The sequence below is a fragment of the Somniosus microcephalus genome, chromosome 5 (genome assembly GCF_052327205.1).
Source record: "Somniosus microcephalus isolate GS21.2 chromosome 5, FLI_Smic_1.0, whole genome shotgun sequence".
Lineage (NCBI taxonomy): Eukaryota > Metazoa > Chordata > Chondrichthyes > Squaliformes > Somniosidae > Somniosus > Somniosus microcephalus.
The window spans coordinates 282,539,216-282,550,463 of NC_140991.1; the positions used below are offsets into that span (position 1 = coordinate 282,539,216).

Sequence of the window (11,248 nt, forward strand, 5' to 3'; positions counted from 1 at the left end):
ACCCCAGCTATTCACAATATATATAAATGATCTAGACGAGGGAACTAGATGTAATATCTCCAAGTTTGCAGATGACACAAAGCTGGGTGGGCATGTGTGCTGTGAGGAGGATGCCGAGAAACTCCAGTATGATTTGGACAGGTTGGGTGATTGGGCAGATGCATGGCAGATGCAGTATAATGTGGATAAATGCGAGGTTATCCACTTTTGTGGCAAAAACAGGAAGGCAGATTATTATCTGAATGGCAATAGATTGGGAGAAGTGGAAGTGCAACGAGACCTGGGTGTCCTTGTGCACCAGTCGCTGAAGGTAAGCATGCAGGTGCAGCAGGCGGTTAAGAAGGCAAATGGTATGTTGGCCTTCGTAGCGAGAGGTTTTGAGTACAGGAACAAGGATGTCTTGCTGCAGGGTCTTGGTGAGACCACACCTTGAGTATTGTGTGCAGTTTTGATCACCTTATCTGAGGAAGGATGTTCTTGCCATGGAGGGAGTGCAGCGAAGATTCACCAGACTGATACCTGGGATGGCAGGAATGACGTATGAGGAGAGATTGGGTCGATTGGGCTTGTACTCGCTGGAGTTTAGAAGAATGAGAGGGGATCTCATTGAAACTTATAAAATTCTAACAGGACTAGACAGACTAGATGCAGGAAGGATGTTCCCGATGGCGGGGGAGTCCAGAACCAGGGGTCACAGTCTAAGGATAAGGGGTAAGCCAGTTAGGACAGAGATGAGGAGGAATTTCTTCACCCATAGAGTGGTGAACCTGTGGAATTCTCTACCACAGAAGGCAGTTGAGGCCAATTCATTAAACATATTCAAGAAGGAGTTAGATATATATCTTAAGGCTAAAGGGATCAAGGGATATAGGAAGAAGGCAGGGACAGGGTACTGAATTTGGATGATCAGCCATGATCTCATTGAATGGCAGAGCAGGCTCGAGGGGCCGAATGGCCTACTCCTGCTCCTATCTTCTATGTTTCTATGTTTCTATGTCAACCTCTATCCCTCTAAGGTTCACAATAACGTGCTTCAAGTAAGCACGAGACACTGGATGGTGGAATATACAGAACAGACGTTATTGATATCCAGCGTAGGTGATCGATCTGAACTGTACACCGAGAGTGGTTTTCGATTTATGGTTCTATCTTTTGAACCCTCCAAAGAACTGTTGAAAACCATGCCCCTTTATACACCTTATTTTGCCTGCATCAAAGGTACATGTCACAGATAAGACCTCATGATGTATCTGTTCCTGAATCCTTTGAAGACAGTCTATTCACATAAACAGTTGTAGTTTACTTCAAAGATACTTTTCTCAGACAAGTTTTTCTGACTTAACTGTTCTCGAATCCCTTGAAGAGTAGTTTTATTATCTTTCTATACTATAGTTAATGGCCTCCTCTGCTTATGTTTATTATTACACTAGCCACTAAAGTTATACTTTAATCACTTATGCTTGATGTCTTCCTAGTCACTTATTTCCTTACACAAGCATTTCTCGTAGATAATACTCAGACAATAAAAGCAGAAGACAAGCCATGCTTTCCCCTGTGGCACCCCAAAGCTATCGGCCTAGAAATTGGGTTGAGGCGCCAAAGTGGTGCCAAGTTCGCCTGGGCGCTGATTTTTGCGGAGCATTCGGAGCATTAACGAACGTCAGAAATTCAGTTTCAGCGCCCCTAGAGGGAGACGGGGCGAGGCTCGAGGCGTTCCGCGTCCCTCTTAGGGCGCTGAAACTGAATATCGCAGCGCAATGTGCCACAGCACCACACGCTGCGGCACGGCACGCTGCAGTACTGCAGGCCTTCCTCCCATTGTTAAGGGGGAGGGGCCTGCAACAGCGCGATCCCCGATCGCGAGTGCCGGCAAAAGAGCCCGGCACCGAGGAGAAGTGCCGGGCTCTTGGGAAACAGCCGGCAATGCCGTGGGGGGGGGGTCAGGAGGCCGGGGACGGAGGTGCTGGCAGGCGGCCGCCGAAAAAGGCGGCACCCCGCAACTCCACCTTAACTTGCGCCACTGCCGGCACAGCAAGGCCCCTCGAACCGGGCGCGGGTAGCTACAGCGGCGTTCGCTACCAAATATCGCGATTGGGGCGCTAATGGGGCGCTGTGCACACCGATGACATCATCGGTGGCGGCGCAGCGCAACAGGCTAACGCCACCATTAGCGCCCCCGCTGAATATCGCGGGAGGCGCGGCCAGTGGCGCTACAGCCACTGACTGCCCTCTTTAGGCGCTAACAGGTGGCGCTATATACCCAATTTCTCCCCCATCTTGTTTATATGGTTCAGCTGCATGTGCTGATTAAATCTTTCACAAACAAACACAACTTTTAACAGTTCCTGATTTGTGCAAACCGTGGTGCTGAAATTCCTTGGGGATTCATAAGAACATAAGCAGCACCTACAGCTGGACCAGTTAGGACTGAAGTGGACTACAAGCAGTGAACTGCTCTGTATGTTAAACCTTTGCTAGTCCTTTGCGATACAGAGAATGACTTGGATAGAGGGAGTTGGATAAGTATCTGAAGGAAAAAAATTTGCAGGGCTACGGGGAAAGGGCTGGGGAGTGGGACTAGCTGAGAGCTGGCATGGGCTCGACAGGCCAAATGGCCTTCTTCCGTGCTGTAACCATTCTATGATTCTATGACTCGCTTTCCAAAGTATGACCTGTGGTGTTAAATAAACTGTAACAGTCTGGTAGAGTTAACAAAACGAGATGGAATCGTTTACAAAAGGAGGAAGATTCCTGAAAAATTACGTAAGGAAAGGTTGCAAAATTGGTACAGTGCTGACTCAGTATCAGGAGCACTGGAGCAGGATAGAAAAGCCTTTGACAAAGTTGCCAGGGAATTTCAAAGTTACATTGCGGGATGTGTAGGATCACTGGATAGGGCATTTCTACTTCCCGAGGTTCCAAGCTTTAGCTACGAGGCTGAGTGACCCTGAAGTGCAGACACACAGGGGTAGAAATTAATATGTGTTGTGCCTGCATTTCGGGCATAAAATGGGTGCATAGCACACCACTTTAGCTGTGGGACAGCTTGTGCCCAATCTGCACAGGCATTGGTCCCACTTCTAAATTTGTGGGTTGTAGTGATCAATAACATGTCATTCTATAGTGGACACTAGGTGGAGCCGTAGAGCTGTATATAGCTGTATGTATAAGAATACACTACCCAGCTGTAGATATATTAAGACTACATTACCCATGAGGCACTAGGCTACCCACAAGGCAGCAGTCAAGATGGAAGCCTCTACAAGATGCTGTACAAGTCCACATGTGCTCAATAAAAGTAGCTAGCAAAAGCTAGCTGTGTTCATAATAAGAATGTCTATTTATTAATGAACATAACAGTGTGAAAATTGTGAAAAGCAACATGGAGAATTTGAAGCCACCAGAGCGTTTGAATCTCACAGAAAAAATCGACTACAATTGGCAGACTTTTAAACAGCAATTCGAACTCTACATTGCAGCCATCGGATTCGGTACGAAGCCAGACGCAAGGAAGATAGCGTTGCTGCTTACAGTTGCAGGCCCACAGGCGATAGAGGTATTTAATACATTTGTATTTAATCCAGTGGAGAACAGAGAAAAATTAGAAGATGTGCTAAAAAAATTTGATGCACATTGCTCTCCCAAAAAGAATGAGACGTATGAAAGATACATCTTCCGTTCTCGGACACAGCAACAAAATGAGACTTTTGATAGCTTTATAACTGATCTGAAACTGAAAGCACAGACATGTAATTTCTCTGAGCTCAAAGCATCCATGATTCGTGACCAGATTGTGTTTGGTATTCATGATAAAAAAGTCAGGGAACGTCTGTTGAGAGAAACCGAACTAAATTTGGAAAAAGCAGTGAAAATTTGCCAAGCCAGTGAGCTAGCTCGAAAGCATGCGAAGACTTTCAGTGAAATCAATAATGATGCGATTGTAGTAAGTGCTGCTGTTGGTGCTGTGTCCTACAAAGGGAAGAAACATGGGCAGGACAGAAATGCAAAGCAATCGGAGGAAGGCATTTTTAATTGTAAACGCTGTGGTTACAAACACCAGTCAAGACAATGCCCAGAATTTGGAAAAATGTGCACAAAGTGTAATGGAAAGAATCACTTTGCCAAACAATGCTTTTCAAAAGTAAAAACGACGAAAGGGCAACGAGTTAATGTGATTGAGGACTCTGATTTAAGTGAGACATTTTTTGTAGGAATGGTGTCATGTGACGATATCAAAAAAGATACAGAAAATGTGCAGCCCTCAGAAATAGACAATGCTGAACATAAAGTTAATGCAGTAAAAGAGGACAAATGGATGATCCCACTGCAGATAAATGGAGCATTAGTTACATTGAAACTGGACACTGGGGCAAAAGCAAACTTAATCAGTATGAGTGACATTAACAATATGAAAGAAAAGCCCAAAATACAGAAAAAGTCAGTACTACTGAAGGACTATAATGGACAGAAAATAGATAGCTTAGGTGTATGCAGACTTAAAGTGACAGTCAAAGACAAAGTGCATCATCTCATGTTTTCTGTTGTGGCTGAAAGATTTGATTCGATACTAGGTGACAAAGCTTGTGAAGACTTAGAACTGGTCAAGTGAGTCTACCGTATAAACTGTGCCATAAGCAGACCAGATGACTCAGGTGATGAAGCAGAGAGCCCATCAAGGATGAAAAGGCCAAAGGGTATCCATGTCTTCAAAAAGCCTAGTTTCTCCAAGAAGAAAGAAAAAGACTTCAAGGTCAAAGAGAAGCCAAAGGAAGAAAAGCACAAAGAGGAAAAACACAAGGAGAAAAAGTCCAAAGATATAACCGCAGCAGATGTTGTTAAGCAGTGGAAAGAGAAAAAGAAAAAGAAGAAGCCTGCACCAGAGCAGGAAGCAGTTCCGGTGGATACTCCTTCTTCCCTCAGGCCAATCTTTGGTGTTCAATTAGCCGAGGCTGCTGAGAGGACTCTGCTGTATGATGGGATCCAGCTGCCAGCAGTTTTTCGAGAGTGCATTGACTACATTGAGAGTTATGGCATGAAGAGTGAAGGAAACACTGAAACCCTCTCCAAGCAAAGATCGCAAGGAGACCTTGACCTATACAAGAGCAGATTGATGACAATGCCGCAACTGCATCTTGTCATTCACCGCCAGAACAATCTCATGAAGACACATCAGACTTACCCGTGTTGAGAAGATCCACACGTGAAGTAAAAGAGCCTGATAGACTTAATCTTTGAGTAAAATGTAAAGCTTTGAAAATGTGTTGACTGTTTTGAAAATGTTTATTTTATAGAGCACTAACAGAAGTGTTGCTGATATTGTCTTTGTTGTTTTCTTGAAAGTTGATTGATATTGATTTTGTTGAACCTCGGAGAAAGGGGGTTGTAGTGATCAATAACATGTCATTCTATAGTGGACACTAGGTGGAGCCGTAGAGCTGTATATAGCTGTATGTATAAGACTACACTACCCAGCTGTAGATATATTAAGACTACATTACCCATGAGGCACTAGGCTACCCACAAGGCAGCAATCAAGATGGAAGCCTCTACAAGATGCTGTACAAGTCCACATGTGCTCAATAAAAGTAGCTAGCAAAAGCTAGCTGTGTTCATAATAAGAATGTCTATTTATTAATGAACATAACATGGGTCTCCTTATAGCATACACATTCAGATGTGAATAGTAAAAATATTGAGCAAGCAAGCAACAACAAAATGGCTTCAGACCTTATCAGGGCTGCAGCTGTTCCTCCTGACCCTAGGTGCATAGCAAAGAATAACCTTTCACTCTGCAGGATTAAGATCCAAATTCAAGGATCTAACAGTTGGCAGCAGTTTTTTAGCTGTTTTCGTCAGGCCATTAAAACATGTCCCTTGTATGCTTTCCAAATTTCTTTTACAAATGGCACAACATTCACCACAATACATGGCGTTCTTTCAACATTTTTCATGGAATGGGTTTGCGGTTCTTTTTAACAAGAATCAAGTGGATGGATTTACTGGCCAGCCAAGCAAGGTTCTGTACTTTCCTCAAATTTTATCATGACGCGATTCAGCAATTTCAAGGAAATTAGTTAGTTTAGAACATTAGTTTAGAACATTAGTTTAGAACTTAATATGCAAGAAAGGAAAGGGGTGTTTTTGTAATATGAAATTGTTCAAGGTTGAAATCCATCACTTCCAATCCATCTGATTCTTAGAATGAACATACCCCAGGTAACATGGCGAATAATGGCTGACATCGCCTGCCTTCGCCACACCTCTCATTTATCCCCACATCCGGTGCCTTTGTCTTTTCTAACTCAATTTTTTCAACATCCTCCGTGCTGACCTCCCACCTTTCACTCTTCCTGAACTCCAACTCATCCAGAATTCAGCTGCCTGCACCCTATCCCACACTAAGTTCCGCTCGCCCATAACCCCTATCCTTGCTGACCTATACATCCTCCCCTTTTTATAATGCATTTAATATAAAAGAACAAAAGACCTTGGCCGCGAAATTCGGCACCTTAGCGCTGGTTGTTATGGCTGGTTTGAAGCAAAAAATGGCGGCCGTCTCACTTCAGCCCACTTCCGGCACAGCCCTCGTTGGTCATCATTTTGAGGAGGGTGACAGCGTGGGCGGTATTCAGAGTAGGCAGATCGTGATCTCAGTCAGCGTGTAACGCTGATTTGATGCGCGGCCTGAAATTTTGGACGTCACTGTTCCAATCACCGCCTTCTCCTAAACACGCACAACTAACGTGCATTCAGCTGCATGAAGGACACCTCCACCAGCGCTATTTAAAGGGATACATCGAACTTGCAGATAAGTTGATTTTTTCACTTGTACTGGCTCTTGCAGAGTTTATATCAATAATGGCTTGCTGGAAGACATTTATAAAGTTGGTAAAGTGTGCAGGAAGAGCTGCTGGACATTGGGAAGATGTTGGCTCCTACTGGAAGACCTCTGACTACACCACTTGCTCCTAGTCATGGGGGATCGGCTTGCAGTCCTCCTCGTGCTGCATCATGACAGGGAGTTGGAGCAGAGGCAGTAAAGACAAGCTGCTCACAGAGGGAAGAGGAGGAGGAGGTCTCACAGCAGGAGGCCTTACCCACTTAGGGTCTTCACGGAGCGCTTCTCCTACCTGCACCTAAGCCAGGAACAGTGTATTCAGAGGCTCCGCTTCACCAAGGACATGGTCACAGTGTAATAGAGCCACCTGGTGCACTACTGATGTAAATAATAATAAAGCCATGTGCAGTACAGTTCTTACCAGGAGCCATGTGTATGCTGTGTCTCAAGATACCACGGAATTTGCGATGAGGATGAGATTGCAGATTCCCTTGCTGAAATTTTTGTTGGAGGATAATCCTGCCAACCGAAGGAGGGACTGTTAGAGGTTCTTCGTTTTGCAGAAAAACTTAAAAATCCAAGGTAAATTTCGAGCACACGTGGCTGAACTGTTGACGTTGCCAGAGTCCAGATGGCCGCACCTATGGGAATAATAGGATGCTTGGGTGAGTTCCATCATGACCGGGAGACTTTCGGAGCATATGTGGAGCAGCTAGAAATGTTGCCGTTTTTTGAACCTTTTTTGTATACTGTCCAAACAATTTTTGTCTGACCAAAAGGTAAATATGCCTATTAGAGTCCCCTAATGATAAACTTTCTTTTGATAGAACAGATGTGTAGGTACGCTCTATAACTTTTGATTGTATAGCCGGACAGGCAGACAGACAGAAAGACAAACAGACAGAAAGACAGAAAGACAGACAGACCAACCGTTTTATATATATAGACTAGCTGGAGTGCCCGGCGGTGCCGAGGATTTTTTGAGGGCATGTTGTTGTTGGAAGAGAGAGAGAGAGAGACTGGGGGAGAAGAGAGAGACTGGGGGGAGAAGAGAGAGATGGGGGGGGAAGAGAGAGAGAGGGACTGCTGGATTTAGTTTGGGATTAGCCTGGAGAGAGAGGGGGGGAAGGAGCGCCTCAGGCCTGGCCCGATCGACCCCTGCGAAGGAAGGAAGGAAGGAAGAAGGCGAGCTCTCCCTCCCTGTCCTACCCCCTCACTCTTTCCCTCCCTCCCCTCTCCCTCCCTGCCCCTCTCCTCACTCTCCCTCCCCCTCTCCTCTCCCTCCCTCCCCCTCTCCTCACCCTCCCTCCCCGTCTCCTCTCCCTCCCTCCCCCCTCCTCTCCCTCTCTCCCCCTCTCCTCTCCCTCCCCCTCTCCTCTCCCTCCCTCCCCCTCTCCTCTCCCTCCCCCTCTCCTCTCCCTCCCTCCCCCTCTCCTCTCCTTCCCTCCCCCTCTCCTCTCCCTCCCCTTCTCTTCTCCCTCCCCCTCTCCTCTCCCTCCCTCTCTCCTCTCCCTCCCTCTCTCCTCTCCCTCCCTCCCGCCTGTCCTCTCCCTCCCTCCCCTCTCCTCTCCCTCCCTCCCCCCTCCTCTCCCTCCCTCCCTCTCCTCTCCTTCCCTCCCCCCTCCTCTCCCTCCCTCCCCCACTCTCCCTCCCTCCCCCCTCTCCTCTCCCTCCCTCCCCCCCTCTCCTCTCCCTCCCTCCCCCCCTCTTCTCCCTCCCCCCTCTCCTCTCCCTCCCCCTCCCCTCTCCTCTCCCTCCCCCCTCCCGTCTCCTCTCCCTCCCTGCCCCCCCTCTCCTCTCCCTCCCTACCCTCCTCTCCTCTCCCTCCCTCCACCTCCACGGATCGGTGCCTCAGGGCCGGCCGGTGCGCGGCCTAGCGCGTGAGGCCCAGCCAGACTCACCTTAGCTCTCTCCCTCCCTCCCCCTCTCCTCTCCCTCCCTCCCTCTCCCACTCCTCTCCCTCTCCTCTCCTCTCCCTCCCTCCCTCCCCCCTCTCCTCTCCCTCCCTCCTCCCCCCTCTCCTCTCCCTCCCTCCCCCCTCCTCTCCCTCCCTCTCCTCTCCCTCCCGCCCCCCTCCTCTCCCTCCCTCCCCCCTCTCCTCTCCCTCCCTCCCTCCCCCACTCTCCTCTCCCTCCCTCCCTCCCCCCTCTCCTCTCCCTCCCTCCCCCCTCTCCTCTCCCTCCCTCCCTCCCCTCTCCTCTCCCTCCCTCCCCTCTCCTCTCCCTCCCTCCCTCCCCCTCTGCGCATCAGCACCTCAGGGCAGGCCGGTGCGCGGCCTAGCGCGTGAGGCCCAGCTGGACTCACCTTAGCTCAGGTCGTGCTCCGGGCCAACATTGACGCGCGCGCTGACTCCCGCCCCACCAGCCTTTACTAAGATGGCGGCGATGGCTACGCTCGGCTCAGTCCCGCGCCGCCAGCCTTTACCAAGATGGTGGCAATCGCGGGGCGGGACGGGTGGTGCCTAGCTCGGGCATGGCTGGCTAGGAGAGGCTGAGGCTTCGAGGCCTGCAGGTGGGGTAAGCCTCCAAGGTTGCGGTGCCCGGCGGAGGTAGCGAGTCAAGAGGATAAAAAGAGGGTGAAAGGTAGGAAAATTAATCAGCTTAGAAAAAGTATTTACAAATTAATTTACTTTTTTTTAAAACAATTTCCCCTCCACACACACAGAAAGTGGGAAAAATAAACACACAGAAAGTGGGAAAAATAAATTGTTAGGAATCAAGATGGCGGCTACTCAACTCAGCTCAGAAGGATTAGGCCCGCCCACACATGCAATGAAACGCCCCCCATGCTGCACCGATTGGTCAACCATCAGGTTAATCCCCTGTACGTTTGGTCAACCATCACGTCACTCAACGCTAATGAGCGGAATGTTGCTATTTTTTGAAACTTTTTTGTATACTGTCGGAACAATTTTTGTCTGACCAAAAAGTAAATACACCTATTAGAGTCCCCTAATGATAAGCTTTCTTTTGATATAACATATGTGTAGGTACGCTCTATAACTTTTGATTGTATAGCCGGACAGACAGACAGAAAGACAAACAGACAGACGGAAAGACGGAAAGACAGACGGACCATTTTATATATATAGATAAACATTTATAACAACAGAATAGACTAATTGTATACTAAATAGCACTAGAGCTAAACTTCGGTAACTAACAACTAATAACTTCTTATAGACAAAGTATTGTCAAATACTACACTGACAAGGTTGTTATCATATTATTAAACAAAGATACTCACAGACATTGCGTCTTGCCTAGCATATAAGATGAGATGGCACAGGATTGAGGATCCCTCATGTGAGATTCTCCATAACTCTGCCAGGTTCTTCCTGGAATACTACTTCCGCGTCAAACAGGAACAAGGTCAAATGACCTAATGCTATACACTAACACTGCTATACAATAACTACCACTAGAGGGTGCTATCTGCATGTAATAAGTCCAGAACAGCCTTGGTCTGACTGGGAGGCCTCTTCCTCCCTGATGAAGGGAACAGGATCTCCCTGTGGGCCCTAGCCCCATCCACCAATGCCTGAAGTGCTGCCTCGTCAAACTTAGGAGCTGCTCTTGGCCTCCCGCTGGTCATTGCTCCTGCAGGTTCCTGTGCCATCAAATGGAGAAAGCTTGGCAGTCTGCAGAAGAAGCAAGGCTAGCTGTGGACCTTAAATGCAGCAGCAATGATGACGTCATCGGAGGGGACTTTCAGCCATGGGAAATCCATTTGCAAAGGCTTCCCACACGTTGGAAATCAATTGGCCAATTGAGTTAAAATTGCATCAATCTCCCACATCCATTTAGATTCGTGTGGGAAACACGAAATTCGGGGAACACGCCAATAGCCCGCAGCTGAGTTAAAATCGAGGCCGCTGTGTCTCAAGATATCACACACAGAACTCTGCCATCTCTTGGAACCAGACCTGCAGCCTGGGGCTGGGCAGGGCAGCGACGGTGCTGCCTGTGGCCCTCAAGCTCACTGCGGCCCTGCATTTTTTCACCAGTGGATACTTCCAGGCTGGAGCAGGCAGCATAGCTAACATATTGCAGTTCGCCATCCATCATTGCATCCGGGAGATCACAGAGGCTCTGTACACCAGGAGAAGACTTCATTGTCTTCTCTCTAAACAGAGAGAAGCAGGCGGAGCATGCAAGTGGCTTTTGTCAGGATATCGGGGTTCCCCATGGTACAGGGCATCATTGACTGCACCCACATGGCTTTGCGGGCACCACATACCAATCCTGAGATGTTCCGTAACGGCAAAAGCTACCACTCACATAATGAGCAGTTGGTGTGCGACCACACCCAGCGCATCATGATGGTGAATGCCCGGTATCCTAGCAGCAGTCATGATGCCTGCATCCTGTGCCAGTCCGGTGTGCCAGCAATCTTCCAGCCACCATGTTG

The 11,248-nt window shown here is 48.0% G+C and overlaps 1 pseudogene; it reads right to left on the bottom strand.

Annotated features, from left to right (window-relative positions):
• The window catches only part of LOC147117768 (uncharacterized), a 65,508-nt pseudogene extending 55,076 nt beyond the window's left edge, over positions 1–10,432 (bottom strand).
• Positions 10,433–11,248: the final 816 nt, after the last annotated feature.